Source organism: Gavialis gangeticus, unplaced genomic scaffold (genome assembly GCF_001723915.1).
Source record: "Gavialis gangeticus isolate Ggan-Ray unplaced genomic scaffold, GavGan_comp1, whole genome shotgun sequence".
NCBI lineage: Eukaryota > Metazoa > Chordata > Crocodylia > Gavialidae > Gavialis > Gavialis gangeticus.
In genome coordinates, this window is record NW_017728997.1 from 14,057,947 (window position 1) to 14,074,029 (window position 16,083).

Sequence of the window (16,083 nt, forward strand, 5' to 3'; positions counted from 1 at the left end):
TATATATATATATATATATATATAAAAACCTACCATCTATTCCAAAATACAATTACACTGACAAACTCAATTACATGCCTCAGTCGCTTCTGAAATTACTCGCTGATATTGAACCATGCACAGTTTAAGTTTCATTGTTAAGAAAAAATGGTACGCACTTTCTAAATCAGACACTGTTTACAAAAATACGCAAAAGTGCTGCTTTTTACTACCTGTGCGGCAAAAATTAATTGGACACCTTGAAAGCAAATGAGTCGAATTGGAAGGCTCTCTTCATGCTGTATCTTTTCCATTGATACATGGTATGTTAGAGGAATAGATAGCTCATTAACCTTATTAGATTCTGGTGTTGGTAAATAGAATTTCAAAGCGGGAGGAGAAGGTGTCTGAACCAAGATCCTATCTGCATGTGAATGACCGCCATCAATAACTGTACTTCTCCCAGTTGGGTTTGCACAAAAGGTCTCCTTACTAGGTATATTGTTGCTCTGAAAACAGTGAAACTTTTAAGCCTGTGCAATTCCTGATATTGTAATCAGAAACTTGGTTTCAGTCCCTACAATGAGCGTAAGTGAATCTGCAAGCTGAAAATTACATTTCAATTAGATTTGCCCCTTTGAATTAGCTTTAATTTGCATATCTGCAGGGGGAGAGAAACTTCTAACAATAGCCCACTGTGTCTCTAAGTTGGCTCTGAATTTCCAAGTCATTGGTTGTAGCTGCAAGACTTTCCCTGTGCTTGAAGAAGGACAGTTGTGCCTGAAAGCTTGCAAAGAACAATTTTCCCAACTGTTTAGTTGGTCTAATAAAAAATAGCACCTCTAGCCAAAGAACCAGGTGGGCCAGAGTTGTGCGACACTTTTTTCAGGTCTTGCACAGCTTCCATTTGCCTTCCGATGTTCAAACCGTGCTCCAAAGTGAACAGCGCTATTTTAAAGTTATGGGATGGAGCCTGGTCAGGAGGTGTATAGGGTCTTGATGGCTGGAAGTAAGCATGTCAGCACCAAGTCAGTCCAGAGTCCTGGGAAAGCTGCCCCTGGACCCACCACACTTGCCCACCTACTGCTTGCATGCAGCAAATGGGCCATGTGATCTTTTGCACATCTGGAGGGGTGAGAAGTGGAGTAGCAGAGACCAAAAGCACCCAAAAGACCTTGGAAAGAGAAGTTTGCTCTAATCCTAAAACAAATCTCATCTGGCAGATTGGCTTCCACACATGGTCACTGCCTGCTTATGGCTCACAATCCTGGTCTGATGAGGCAGGAGAGGCTAGGCTTTGTCTATTTAATTGTGGGAGGGAGGGCGCATGGGTGTAACTCTTGTATCCTTAATAACATTATGGCCTGGAGGGGTAGGGGGTACGTCTTAAATAAGGGCAGCCTCTTGGATTGGTTTAGATTCGGTCATGGCAGTGCTAGGGATAGGCAGACCCGTGAGCAGTGTTGTTGACTCCTTCAGCCCCTTTCTTCTATTGATCTCGGCAGTTTCTTCCAGCAAAAGCATGACAAAATACAATGTTGACCCTCCCCTTGCATTTTCCTGCCTGTCTGTACCCATCAAGTCTCTTGTCTTATGCTAAGGTTGTCGGATCTTTAGGACAGGAGCCATCTTGGTGTTATTCTATGTTTTTCTAGCAATTAGCCCAGCAAGCTGTTGCTCTGTGGCTGGGTTCCCTGGTTTGGATGCAGTACAAATGAATAACAACAAATGGAGGCAAAAGTCCCCAATAAACTCTGTTGATCAGAGTGGTATCCTTTTCAGGTGTGTGATTTGCAGATGCCATACATCCTGCTTCAATAATGATTTGCTTTGCTGGCTGGAAAATGCAAGTATTTGCTGGCTGACATACAGGTAAAACCAGTTCCTTCATGCAACACCGAACATAGAGGGAAAACCCTAAAATCCAGCACTTGTTCTCTCTCTCTGGTATCCTGTGTCTGTCTAGTGCTCTGTTTGAAGCTACTGTATTGCAGAAGAGCACAGGTGTGTTGGGGCAGCTATCCCACTAGCTTATTCAGGATTAGACCATGTACTCTGAGAATTTAAAAAAAAAAAAAAATTAGATGTGATTCTTGGCAGACAAGGTTCTTGGGGTGAATCTGATACTTTTTATTAGACCAACTTAAATAGTTGGAAAAAATTTTGTTAGCAAGCTTTTGGGTTTAAAAACCTTTCGTGTGCTGAGGAAGCATCTGCACTTGGTGTGTGCGCTCTTCCTTTCCTCTTGAAGTGCTTCGTGGTTGAGAAAAAAAATCTTTTAGGATCAAGGCAAAATACCAGTAGTGAATAAGGACTCAGAAAAGAGGTCATTTCTGCTGAAGTCCAGAATAAAACTCGCTTCCCAAAAGAACTAATACTTTCTGCAGAAAACAGCAGAATCGTGTCCTATTTCAGACCTGGCGTTGTCGGGCTGTTCCCTGTCTGCCTCATTCTTTATTAATTCTGTGCATGTTTCTCCAGTCACCACTGATACATTAGATGACACTTGCCAAGGGTTACAGAGCTGATACAATATTAGATAAAAATTACAAGTGAAAAGCTATTTTACTGCTATTTATTTTCATCAGCTAAGCATCGCTCTCCTAAATGTCATTCCAGGTGGGTCGATATTGGCTTTTCACTCTTCTGAAAAGTTTTGTAATTCTTTTTTTCGTGGCTTATGTATAGAAATCAATACTAGTTTGCAATTCGTTGAAACTGTGAAATGGCCAAGTTACTACTAATGTATTCCTGGTTTCTCTTTGCATTATATTCCCATCCACTCCGCAGAGTGCAAATAAGATTTGTTTTTAAGTGAACCAGTGTCTTCAGAAAAGTTGCTTCCATGCTCATATATGTCTGTATTGGTTTAATTCTAGCTCTGGAATTAATTATTAATCGAGCAAGCAAAAGCACGGCCCCGGGTCCTGTCCAGCTCCTATCGAAATCAACAGAAATCTTTTTTTCATTGATTTTGGTGGAAGTTAGATACAGCCTTTTTTTCCAACCTGCCCCTCGGAAATTGCTGGACTATTGATCACTTGGGGATACGGCTAAGTGAGAGACTCTCTTTCAGAGCTATTATTAAATTTGTATGTGGATTTTAGCCAGTCATAATTATAATTCATGCCTCACCATCTCTGATGCCCTTAATTTCTCTCCCTCCTGGGACTTCTTTTCTACTTTCTCTAAAGTGGTTCTCCTCTCCATGTGAATTGAAATTTCTCCTGGGAAAGAGAAATACCCTTTCCCCGCCAAGACCCAGAATAAACCAGGGGCGTCATCCTGTGGTTCAGTTTCCTGCTCGCTCTGATCTAGAACAAAGCCTTGAGCTTGGCTATCCTACTGACCTGCCCAGTTGTGTGGGCTTATAGAGTGCGTCTGAATGATTATTTAATTGTTATATAAGTGGACCAGCTCCCTGGGGAGAAACTGAGAAGCCGTGACATACTGGCTAAGGAATTGCATGGACAGAAGAAGAACCAGGTGTGTTTCTGTCCCAAATCAAACCGAGGAAGGGCTCGTCCCCCAACCTCCCTGCTGCGTGACTGTAGGCAGGCGTCTCCCTGTATTTGGCCCGAAATTCATCCTGGACCTGAGACTATCTTCAATCCACCTGTTCTAATAGACTAAAAAACTGGAGTCGTTCCCCTGATAGGATTAAAACCCACATTTTACTGCTACAAAATCACCCAGGGGTTTGTCGCTCCCTTCAGCAAAAGTAGAATCGAGGCCCAAACTGGAAGAGCTCACGTGTTTGAATGCATGAGGACTCATTTGTCTAAAGAATTAGCTAGTACTGTACAGCCTGCTTCCAGGGGGACATTAAGTAACAGGGAGTTTGGTTTGCCGTGTCTGAGCGACGTCCAACATCCCACAGAAACTTCTCTGGGCTGAGACTACCATCTAGCGTTCTCAAGACAGATAGCAGCATTCGAGGGGTGAAAAATGCACAGTGCTGTGATTGCTCTTGTAAGTGCGTTACGTATGATTTAGCTCCCTCCTGTGCAATATTTACAGAAGTGAGGCAGACTGTGCACCACAAAGTCCCATCTCTTTCTCTCTCTCTCTTCCCCCTCACCCCCCCAACTTTCCATTTGAACTAGAATAGAAAAGCCACCCAGCCCTGTGCGCTCTTGGAAATGCATGTGCCTTGACAGTTTAATTATGGCTGTTGGAACTGAACGATCCAGCCAGTTTCCATCTCTGGTTTTAATCTGCTTGTTGGCAGGGAGCAAGACTGGTGCAGTTTCTCAAACGCCCCCTGGAAAAATGTTCTTTAATGGATAAAGCAATCAGGACTCGTGGTAGAAGTGATTTTATTAGACCAACTAGATTTTTGCAAACCTGATTTTGCCAACAAAACGTGTTTTGTTCAGGTAGCAGAGCTTGCTGTGAAGGTGCCTTGCTGGGGCCTTGTATTTGAAAGCCTGTAGAAAGCAAATCTGTCGGGCTTTGTACATGCAACATTTTTTGCTCTTTCTTGCGCTGCAGCGATGTGACTGTTTGCACGAGTGGGTTTTCCAGACGCTTTAAAAGTCTTTCTGGCACATTAAAATAAAACTCCTCCGACGTAGTTTAGTTTGGCTCACCATGACTTAAAGCATGGATTCATTGCATGCAAGTACAAAGGCACACAAAGATGTGTAATGAACCTCTTTGTCCACCAGATGGCACTGAAACTTTTTTGTAGTTTGCTCTTTGAATTGCTTTTTTTTTCTTGTGCCATTTGCCAGCTCCCTGCTCCCACAGCTGCGTGGCAGGACATGGGGTGGGGAGTCCTGGGCCGGAGGGGCAGCACTAAACCATTGCACACTCCTGTGGTGTTGGCCAGGAACCGGGCTTAATTCATTTAAAAACCTAGTGGGTGCAAACACTGATGCAATGCTCCAAAATGCGCAAGTTTAAATTTTATAATTGAATGAGGATTAAACCCCATGGTGTGTGCAGACAGGTGCCTGTATGAGTATGTGTGAGTGCTACCACCTGCAATGGTCCCTTACCTGCCTCGCTTCTCAGTGCCATCGGGAGGAAGACTCCATGAAAGGCAAAACAAAAATGTTTGAGTATAAAAGGCACAGCTGGAACCAACCAGGCTAACTGGAAAAGAACCAGAACCCATCATGCACTGCTGCCAGGACAGATGCTGGTGGAAACCAATAAAATGCCAGTATTTCAGTGCAGGAAACGCTGTGCTCTGAGTTCCCACTTTATCGCACTTGTAAGCAGATCTCTGCTGAAGCATGGGGGCTTAGTCGGGTAGCCCACAGCAGGCTCAGAAAGCCCCAGCAGTGAGCACAGCAGGCGGGGGAAATCAGGTGGAGGCACCTGCCGCATCCAGCGCCGCAAGAAGGAACAGAGCACTTCAGAGCCAGCGACCTTGGAAAAATGCATGGCAGGAGGGCAAGGATAAAGGAGTGAGTTGTGCCTGTCAGGAGCAGGATGTCAGTAGAATTTAAATAGGCCTTGTGGGGTGTGACCGGAAGAGGGAGAAGTAGAGAGGGTCAGATGCTAGGGCTTATACAAGGTCTGCGGGTTGAGACCAGCATGGTCGGTAATCCCTGGTGCTAAAAAAGAGAGCCCAGAGTTGGTGCTGGGGTACCATAAGCATCCCCTAAGATGGCATTTCCAGCATTTTCCCTGCAGGCATTTCAGCTGGAAATACCAGCCTTTTAGTGGCTTCCACAAGCATCTGTCCACGTGCCAGAGACTAGCTGCTCCGCTCTGGCAAAATAATGCTAAATAACATTTCTCTAGCACCGCTCCTCCAGAAGTACTTTACCCCTGTAGTGTATATCCAGCCGCACGGGGACAAAAGGTGCCCGCAGCATACTGAGCAGCCTGTGCTTCTGGGCCAAAGCCATGGCGTCTCCGATATTCGTGCAGCACGGGTATTAGGACCCTTAGGGGTTTCTAAGTGTTGGTATGCTGTGAACTGCCCAGTGCTCAGCCAGGAAAGATAAAAGGCCATCTCATCCCTGCTCTGACTTGAAACGCTGACCCCAGGACAGCTAGGGCGCTCCTTGGAGCAGTTGCTGATGGTTATACCTGCCCTTTTAGCTTGGGACCTGAGGCTGTACATTGAAATTCTGCTCTCTCTTCACCCTCTTCCCTCAATTTTGCAATTACTCCTTTGTAACTAGACCCAGCAGCTCCCTTCCTAAGAGCAGCAAGATGAAGAGCTACTAACAGCAGGGAGCGGGCGACAATCAAAGGTTAAATATGCTGTTTTGGGGGTGGGTGGGTCTTTATGCATCAAAATGGGGCATTCCTGGGGCCTCTCTATTGCTGCAGCTCTTCCATAGGATGAACAAGAAGGTTGTGATTTTTTGGGGGGGCACAAAATGGATTTGGGGAGCTCTCTACTGAGAGGCAAAGGAACAAATTCTTCACCTCGTATCTCTTCCCATGTTCATGTTATCAGCAGTTTTTAGGCATTTTCTGCATTTTGTTAATTGGCAGTCCTAAGGAAAGGCCGGAGGGGTCCCTGCCATTGCAGATGCCCATGCCCGGTGTTGGAATAAGGCCCCAAGCTGGCATGCATTCAGGCTCCAGCTCAGCCTCGTTAGGAAGGCAACCCCGGTCCAGCTGGCAGGGGCAATGGCATCCTTTGGCGACGGGTTTAAGAAGTTGCCTGGATCTGTCTTCCTACCCGTGTTTCCAGGAGGGGTTCCTGGGATGGATGAAACTTTTAATCCATTGCAGTGAAGCGTCCAGCCCTTTTGTCCACCAAGCAGGAAGGATGGGTGCCAAGTCTGGAACTGCAGACAGGCGCTCGCATACCTGAAAGCATGCCAACAACATCATCTCTTTGCAAACTGTTTTTCTGCAGAGAGATGCCAGACATCTTGTGCTATCTGAAGTGTATCACAAAGGCTGCAAAGTGACAGCATGGCAGACCGGGACTGTGAGCTCCAGGCATGTAAGCCTTTCCAGGCTACCTGCTGGGGACTGGCTGACCGCCTCTCCTTCCTGAGCCGAAGGGTGGGAATGGGGCATTGAGCTTTGTAGACTAAGGTCCTTCCAGTTGCTCACATCCTTCTTCGGGGTTGCACTCCTGCAAGATTGCACCTCGGGGATTTTAATGCCAGGCTTGAACAGGACCTCGTGCAAACACATGCTCTTGCCTTGTTTCCATCTGTGCTTTTGACAGTCAGTTGTCTTATTTCCCCACAATAAAAGCTGTGGAGCCAGCTTTCTGATCTGTTTTACTATTCACATTTAGGGAGGATACATTTGTGCTCTTTGTGTACAACGATTTCTCTCTTTTTTTTCTCTCTCTCTCTCGCTGTTGCCGCCTTTGAGTACTTTCTTGCTCTGTTTCGGCTTCACTTCAGCATCTTCTCTCTTTCTGTTTCCAAATCAGCTGCAAGTAGGAGATGGATCTAATCTGGGCTTATAAGCATCCTCACACCCTTCTGGGAGTTGGGGCTCTGCTTCCCAAGTCTAATGGTGGGAGTGGATCGCTGAGCTTGGGGACTCTGGTGTTTGTAACCTGGGGAGAAGTCCAGGTCCTGCTCCAGATCTGTAACTTGTGGCTTGGCTACATGAGAAGGATCCCATTCAAAACAGACCTAAACTTTAGAGCAGTGCAAGTTCTCACCTGGACCTGAACCATCTGCTCCCTCGCTGTGACGGGGCCACCCCAAGCAGCACAGAGTTTGTTCTGATGCCGGTCTCCTTTCTATCAGCATCATCCTTCCTTCTGGAGTATTAGCTACTTTTCGACCCATGTTACTACTGCCTCCTGCATGTTGGTCACCTACCTGTACCTGTATCTGGGAAAGGTCTTGTTCAGGTCACCGCTGCTACGTATCTCTTCTTAGCTCTTTTGCTTCATCCTGCCAAAGCCTTATCAAGTCCCCTAGTTTGTTCCCCACTTCTCCATCGTGTCAGACACCCAAGGCTGAGAACAGACGTTGAATTTGTGTCCCTGGACAAGTTGTGCCTGTGCTTCTCTTGGAACAGAAATATCCGGGACCTGCGGTATATGCACATCGTGATATATGCACATCACCCTTATAATTGGAGTTTCGTGAGCGTGTGAATGCACTGCCACTTTTCTGCCATTGATTCAATGCTACAAACCCAGGATAACTGTTCAGACGCACTTTGCAATATCCTGGGATAAATGGTTAGTACATCTTCTTTTTTAGGATTTATCCGTGGACAAATGCAGCATCTGTCCTTAGCCAAACTTCCACATCTCTTCCAGGTTTTGCTATTGTCTCATTCCAGCGTGGGGTGACCCTTTGCTGCTTTGCTCTACCAGCAAGTAGGACCTCAGGTTTACCTGCTCATTGAGCACCTCTTCTTCCAAGCTGCTCCTCTTGCATAGTTACAGTCCTGTCTTCCTCCCTTCTAAATCTCCTGTCTACCATGATAGGCTGCTGAAAGAGGGTGGCCGTGCAGATAGCTTAGTAATATTAATGACTCTTTTCTCATCCCTGTAGTTCTAACCTTCCCTCCACCCCGTATGCTGAGCTGGTACTTGGATCTTCGTTCCTGAGTTCTTGGTTTCCCATTTCCTGCTGTCTATGCCCACATCTTGCATGTAGTCTCTGCAGCATTGCAAGCTGTGTTTGGGAGTGACTGACTGCCTTCTTTTATGTCTCCAACACAAAGGGGCTTTGATCCAGACACCTCCTCTCACTGGGAGCGTCTACATAAGACACTTTACTGCACATTAAACTAATGCGCAGTAAAGCGTCTCTGTCTACACATGCATGGGATTTAGCGCACAGTAAATTGGGATTTTGCTAGTACCAGCAAATACAGGTATTAGACTAGCAGCACATTAGCTACTGTGCAGTAGCGAACGTGTAGACCGTGACCGGGAGCAATTTGCTCCTGGTCAGCCCAGGCAGCAGGAGGCCTGCTGCTGCTGGCAAAGCCCCAGTGTGAGGGGGGGAAACCATCCCAATCCCCATGTGGCTGGGAGAGCTGTCCTGGTCGCTGGGACTGCTGCCAGGATGGCTCTCCCCACCCCACCTTGGTGAGATCAGGATCATTTCCCATACCCCCTGGCAGCCCTGGACTGGCACCCAGGGGAGCCTGGAGCTTCCCCTGGCTACTGCAGGGGGGTAGAGCAGGGCAGGAGCAGCCCTGGAGTGAACTTCTCCTGTTGGAAGCAAATTTGCTCCTGAAAGGTACACATTCACAGGCGTGTATGGGTGCTGTTTAATGCCCCTTAATTTTCTGTAAAGAAAATTCCAGTGCACTAATTGCACGTGTAGATGTGCCTACTGGGTGTTAACTTCATGAGATCAAACACGGGCTCAGAAGGATTGCAAATTCATATGCTACTGAAGAACAAGAATATCTTGGAACCAGAACTCGGCCGTGAGAGAAAATTTGCATTGACCTTAAATGTTGTTACCTGTGACCCATGAAATGCTAGTAGAAATGCCTCCTTGAAGAGGGTCCTCCAAACAGTACTCTCCATTGCCACTAGATGCAGCTCATGCTACATTCACAATTATTATTATTTTGTTTGATGCATCACTTTTTTCCAGCTCAAGTTATCTAGTATGACTTCCCTTATAGTGTGTGTGTGTGTGTTTATGTCGGGGAAGAGAGAGACTCTTATCTTAAGCCCATCTCTCTCACCCCCATCTCTCCCAAGTTTCCACCCTGCTGGGTAAATTACACCCACTGGAAACCCTGAATCAGTGCTCCTCACCCAGCACTACAAGTATATACTGTTCTGATTTATTTCTTTTTTTTCCAATGGCCATCTCAATGCTTGTGTTGGAGGAGACTGAACTGGGTGGGTGGAGGGAGAATAAATTGCTTTCCAGCATCCAGCTGAGCACAATAGTTTGAAACAAGGTTCCCGTCTTATTTTGTTTCTCGGAATAGACTTTACACAGTTGGCGCATTGTTTTAAAGGCGGGTTGTCAGACCCAGCAACATCAGTCCAGGAAATGAAGCTTTCAAGGTTTATTATGGGCAGGAAGGAAATCAACATCGAAGAGGGGTGATATCAAGTGACTTCAAGAGGGAGACCTAGTAGCCAGATTTCTGGACATCCCTCTTTAAAATGAGACTTTCACAGGCTACCAAAGGCACATAAGGAGGCAAAGGGTATCAAAAAAGGAGGGATTAAAAGGAAGAAGATAGCTAAGTATCTGGAAACAATGAGCTACAGGGCATCTACATGTAAAAGATGGTGCATTAAACAAAGCAACATCTGAGTTTGTGGGAGGAGAAATGGAGGAAAGCTAAGTCTGATCCTGTCCCAGGGACTTAAGCTACCGAAGGCTGGAGCTGGGAGCAGACTTTGGAGGAGAAGAAGCCACAGCATGTAGCGAGATTTCTTGGCTGGAGATGGCTGAGAGTTTTAGCGGGTGGGCAGAAGTCCTGCCTCATGGTGGTTTTTTGTCTTGTCTTCAAGAAATAAATGGAGTGACTGATATTCTGTCCTCAGCAAAGAGGAGTGCTGATGCCACTTCCCAAGTGGGACCAGAACACAATCTGGGCATAAGTGCTAGGAAGGTATCGGTGGTGTGACACACCCAGGACAAGTCAGGGGATGCCTAAATGTAAGCAATAACTTCTCCCCCAGATCAAGGGCTAGTTTAGGCTACTTAGACCCAAATCCCAGCCACACACTACCGAGGCCCATAGGGGAAAATGAAGCACTTCTGAACCACTTCAGAGAACCTGCCCCCTTCAGAAGGAGAGCATGGATCTGTATCCCATAGGAGCGATATTTCTCTTTTTCCGTGCTCTCCCGAGCTTTCCATGAGTATATGTCCCAACTGTCCCTGGCTGTCAGCAGGGCCTTGGCAGCTTCTCTGTACTCGAACCAAATTCACCCCAGGGTAGAGGGTTCGCATATCACTTACACACTTGGCTGAGCTGCCTGGGAAAATGATGGCCTGTGGGATTTTGCAGAGGGATGACTTTCATCTGAAAGGAGGATGAGTGTCTGCGCATCGTAATCGCTCTCTAAACACTTAAATGACACATTAAAAAAAAAAGTAAAAGAGACTTTTAAGCAGATGGGGCATTGGCGGTGTCTCTCTGCACTTCCAACAAGAACTATCAATAGAGGTAGGCCTGCAGTTTTAGTATTTCATTTTTATTTGAAGGCAGTGGGGTGGTTGTATTAAACAATTACCTCTTGGGAGGATCGGCAGGGTGGCTACTTTATTAGCATGAAAAAAAAAAGAAAAAGAAAACTAAAATATCTCTTCATCATGCGGCAGATGATACCAAATTGCTCCGACCTGCTGGGACGAGAACATTAAGTAATGCTCGCAGTTTATAATGTTGGTTTTGAGCGTCTGCTTTTGTGCTGAAAAAGCGTTCTCCTTAAAATGTGATTTTTTTTATTTTTTTTTTTAAATGTCAGATTCACAGCTACTTTCTACAGCTCTTTTAGATAACATAAGAGAAATTTGGTCACCATGGCAACTGTTGGCTGACCAGCCTATGCCGTTCTCTGTTAATGGCACCCACAATTCTGTAGGAAGACGCTCCTACACAAATTGGATAAAACTCGGTTATCTTCCCCAGAACCGCCATTTGATTTATGGCAACAACAGTCGTTCTTCTCTCTGAATATCCCTCCCTTAAACTACAAATGCAGCTGAGCTCAGCTGGTGCACGGGAATAGCGAACGTTGGAAGAAGTTCCCGTTTGCATCTGGCATGTGAGCCTTGGCCCCCCTCTCCTCCTGTCAGTAGAAACATGCTTTTGGAGCCAAGAGTTGACATGCAAAGTGCCAATCACTTCAAAATTACTTGCATATGTAATGCTACAGCTCCAGGCCCCTGTATCATTATAACTGCATAGTTAAAGGTTTACCCTTCCCAGACCTCTACTAGTAGAGTCATCCCTATCTTACCGATGGAGACGGTTGTAGAGAGACTAAAGTTGTTTAGCACCCAATGCACTTTTTTTGAGAACCTAGATCGATGTATTCTGGATCCGATCATTTTTCCAGATGCATTAAGCATCCCGTTCAGCTACGGCTCAGCACCTCTGAAAACCAGGCCCAAAGCGTCTAAAGATCAGCCGATCCAATGTCAGGGTTTGGTCTTATGAACTGGATTAATCTGACTTTACCCAGGTGCCAGTGAAGTCTTTGGTGGAACTTGGAGTCGATGCCAAGTTTTGTGAGTGACAACCACATGCTTCCGTTAAAAGATCATTTTCCCCCCGTCTTTTCTTCCTTTTTAACGAGGATTACATTGGTTTGTGTTCACAGCAGCGAAAAAGAGAAGCAGATGTTTTGAGATGATGTCTAGGTCTCCTGCAGCTTCAAAGAGTCTTTGGTTGCATAGGTTTTAAAAAACAAAAAACAAAATGGAGAAGTTAGCTCAGGGCTCAATGCGGCACTCCTCCATGGGGCGAGACGCACTTGGAAATGGAGACAGAGAAAACTGTGGGGCTGAGCCGGCCTGGACAGATCAGCACTGTTCTTACACCCTGTTCAAACCCTTCATCTTTCACATTTAACAAGTTGTCTTGGGGGAATATTTATCCTTTTTGATTCCTGGATCAGCAGCAGTCTTAGGGGAGGGCAAACTGGGTAACCACCTCAGGCCCCAAAATTTGCAATGATTTTTTTGGGGGGGGTGAAGTTATTAAAAACTTTGTTCTTTCTTCAACTTATGAATAAGTTTTATGGATAGGACAAAGTGAGACTGAAATCGAAAATGGTCCGACTTGCTTATAGGTGATCAAAATTAAGCCTCTAAGGCGCCCCAAATGACTCTGTTGCCCGGGGCCCCAACCACCCTAAGATCACCACTGCCTGTACTGAACATTGTGGCCAATGGCATATGTGTGTGTGCATGGCAAAGGCATTGTCCCCAAGCAGGGGACAGCAATGAGCAACCTTGCAGGCTATTCTGGCAATAGCTCTACTAAGACACCTGCCACTTTTTTTGACCAACATCACACAGCTCCCCCCCGAAGGAGTGTGAATTCATGCAAGTAGTGACCAAGGTGATGTGAAAGCTAAGAACATTGATTGTCAGTTTGCCTTCATGTTTCTCCTTGCCCCTATTTACCCAGCACTGTCGGCCCAACGAGAGTCCATGGTGGCTTGCTGGGGATCCAGCTTCATCAGCTACAGGTCTGTGATCGCTCCAGCTAGCAGCTGACAGAGCTAATGCTGTTGTACTCCCGTTAGCTGCGTGAGGGCTGCAGTATAATGCCCCTTGTTCAGAGGCATGGTCACGGGGAACATGAAGGCATTGGTGGTTTAAGACTGGTATTTAAAAGGTTTGCTTTCTGGGAATTGGCTTATAGGTTCTCAAGGCTCTGGAGGGCCCCGAGTTAACTTGCAAATCATAACCTATTACAGGTATGTCCTTTTAAAGACCTAATCCAGAGCTGCTGTTGCAGAGGAGCAACTGATAGTGGTTATTCCTGGAGATTGTGACTATTTCCCCTGTGTCCCCCAAATAGAAATGACTGGGTTCCCATACGGCTGTAAAATGGTCTGTGAAAGGAATGGATTAGGTGTTATAAGTGCAGGGACTCGCCATGCCACCTTCAGTCGCATGCACTGTATTTCTGGGGATCCTTCCTTTGCTTTCAGCAGAGGCGCCTTAGTCAGGGGGTGCATGTGCACCCCCATGCACCCCCTACACGTCGCCACTGGCTTTCAGAGACAGCAGGCCTGATCCGCATTGTCCCACTGGAAGCCACAGGCATGAATAAGCACTGCAGGATTAGGTCCATAGTTCTGCTAAAATGGGGATGTTTCCACTTGAACTCCCTTAACTCTGGGCTTCTTGCAGATCCCTGGGACAAGCTGCCTTGTGCAAAGGTACCTTGAAAGAGGGATTGCTGGGTTACAGGATTACCCCTGTTTTTTCAATGGACAAAAAATCAAAATAGAACATTTTGATTCTTTTTGCTGTCCTTTTAGACTCTCGGGAACACGCTTCTGCGCCTTGAAAGACTCTTGTGAAATACATGGAAACGGGGACAATAAGGTCCTTCCATGGAAATGGTGTCTGCTTTCAAAAGAACGGCCGCCTTCCACTGCAGTAAAAAGGAAAACTGGCTGAGGTAGAAAACTTTTAAACTCTGTTTGCTTGCAGAATATAACGTGCTCGGTAAACCCCTTAGCGAACATCTAGGATGACGAGAGTTGGCCCTGTCGTTCTCTTGAGCGGCAAATTTCTCCAGCGGTTAAAAAGTACCTAGCTGTATTTCAGGTGTTAATATTGACATGATGGGAACGGCGATTCCAGTGAATAGAGTAACTGGCTGTAGCCAGCTCTTGTCTCTTGGCGGTAGCCGTCAAATGGCATCTCTTGGTGGAAGAGCCAAATATATCGCTTATAAGAATTTGAGGCTGGAGCATTGAAAACGTACCGCGGTGATGACCCCGTTCTCAAAATCAAACACCAAGACGGGTCACTGGGGAGCACTTGGGCGGGAAATAAAAAAAGAGAGAGATATTCATACAAGAAACAGCAGTTCCCTTTAGAAGCTCATAATCCCAGTATCGCTCCTGCCATGTCCTGGCTCAAAAGCATCAAACACTTTTTTTTTTAAAGTTTCATTACTTGAATGAGTTTTTATCATGAAATGCCAGACAGATGACATCTGTTCATCCCGAGGACAAATAGTATCTGCACTCATCTGCCTTTTCCCTTTCCTGCAAACTCTATTCATCATCCTGAATGCTTGTTCCACTGGATGGTTTATTGAATCATAGAAAAATAGGGCTGGAGGGAACCTTGGGAGGTCATCTAGTCCAACCCCGTGCACTAGGCAGAATTGCTTCTAGACAAATGTTTGTCTAACCTGTATTTAAAAGATTGCAGTCCCACAGCCTCTGCTGGAAATCGGTTCCTTAATAATATTCCTAGTTTAAAAAAAAAAAAGTTCTTCCTCATATCTATCTTAAAATCTCCCTTGTTGCAGTTTAAGCCATTATTGCTTGTCCTGTCCCCTGTGGATGCAGAGAACAACGGATCACCACTCTCTTTATTACAACTCTTTCTGTATTTGAAGACTTATGGAATCTCCTCTCGGCCTTCTCTAGACTAAATTATCCCAGTTCGTTCAACCTTTCCTCAGATGTCATGTTTGCTAGACCTTTAATCATCTTCGTTGCACTCCTCTGGGCTCCTGTTCACCTCTTTCTTAAAATGGAGTGCCCCAAACTGGACAGAATACCCCAGGTGTGGCCTCGCCGGGGCTGAATAGTCTTCCCACAGTTGCACGTGCTGCTCCTGTTAATACGGCCTAGCATCCTATTAGCTGCGCTTTGCACAAAAATTATTATAGTGGTAAGTGAACACAGAGCCAACTATATTTAATCAAGCAATACATCTTGCACAAGCATTTTGTAAAAGGAATCAAGACTTGTGGTAGAGGGGATATCTTTTATTGGACCAACTAGATTTTTGCAAAAAAAACAAAACAAAACTTTGATTTCCTTAATTTTTTTTGCAAAAATCTAGTTGGTCCAATAAAAGATATCCCCTCTACCACGAGTCCCAATCCCTTTTTTCTCTAGACCAGTATGGCTACAACCTGGATACCTGGCGCAAGCATTTTGTAGCTGTTTTTAATTCAGCCATGGGAGGGAAGATGTGCACGTCGGGGATCGTGGGACATGGTCTGAAAATAGGCTGTGCCCTGGTCAGAGGCACACATGTTCTCTCTTAGGTATGTCCCACTGCAAACATCACTTGTGCAGTACCGGGAAAGCATCAAGCAGGGTGCAATTTGGGGGCAGTCCAAAACTACCCACTGAACCTCTCTGCCCTTGGGAGAAGCTTGCAATCGAGCGGCAGGGCCTGACGCTGTATCTGGTAAATCACGTGCAAGATTTACTTTGGCAAACCCTGTCGACCTCTATATGTCCTCATACTGCTGGCAGCATATCCCTGCCTGGCTCACTCAAACAAGTATACCTATATAGATATGGAGCTATGACAACTTAAACCAGCTGAGAGTTGGGCCCAAGGTGCTAAAAAAGGTTGGTTTTGCATCTAAAATCCTGGTTTGGGACGAAGATTGGAATTGGATCCCCATTCTGCTAGACACTGAATTGTGACAAGACCTTGCATAAACTGGTTTGACCTAAATTGGTTAAGTCTGCATTCAGCCAGGTTCCTCTTA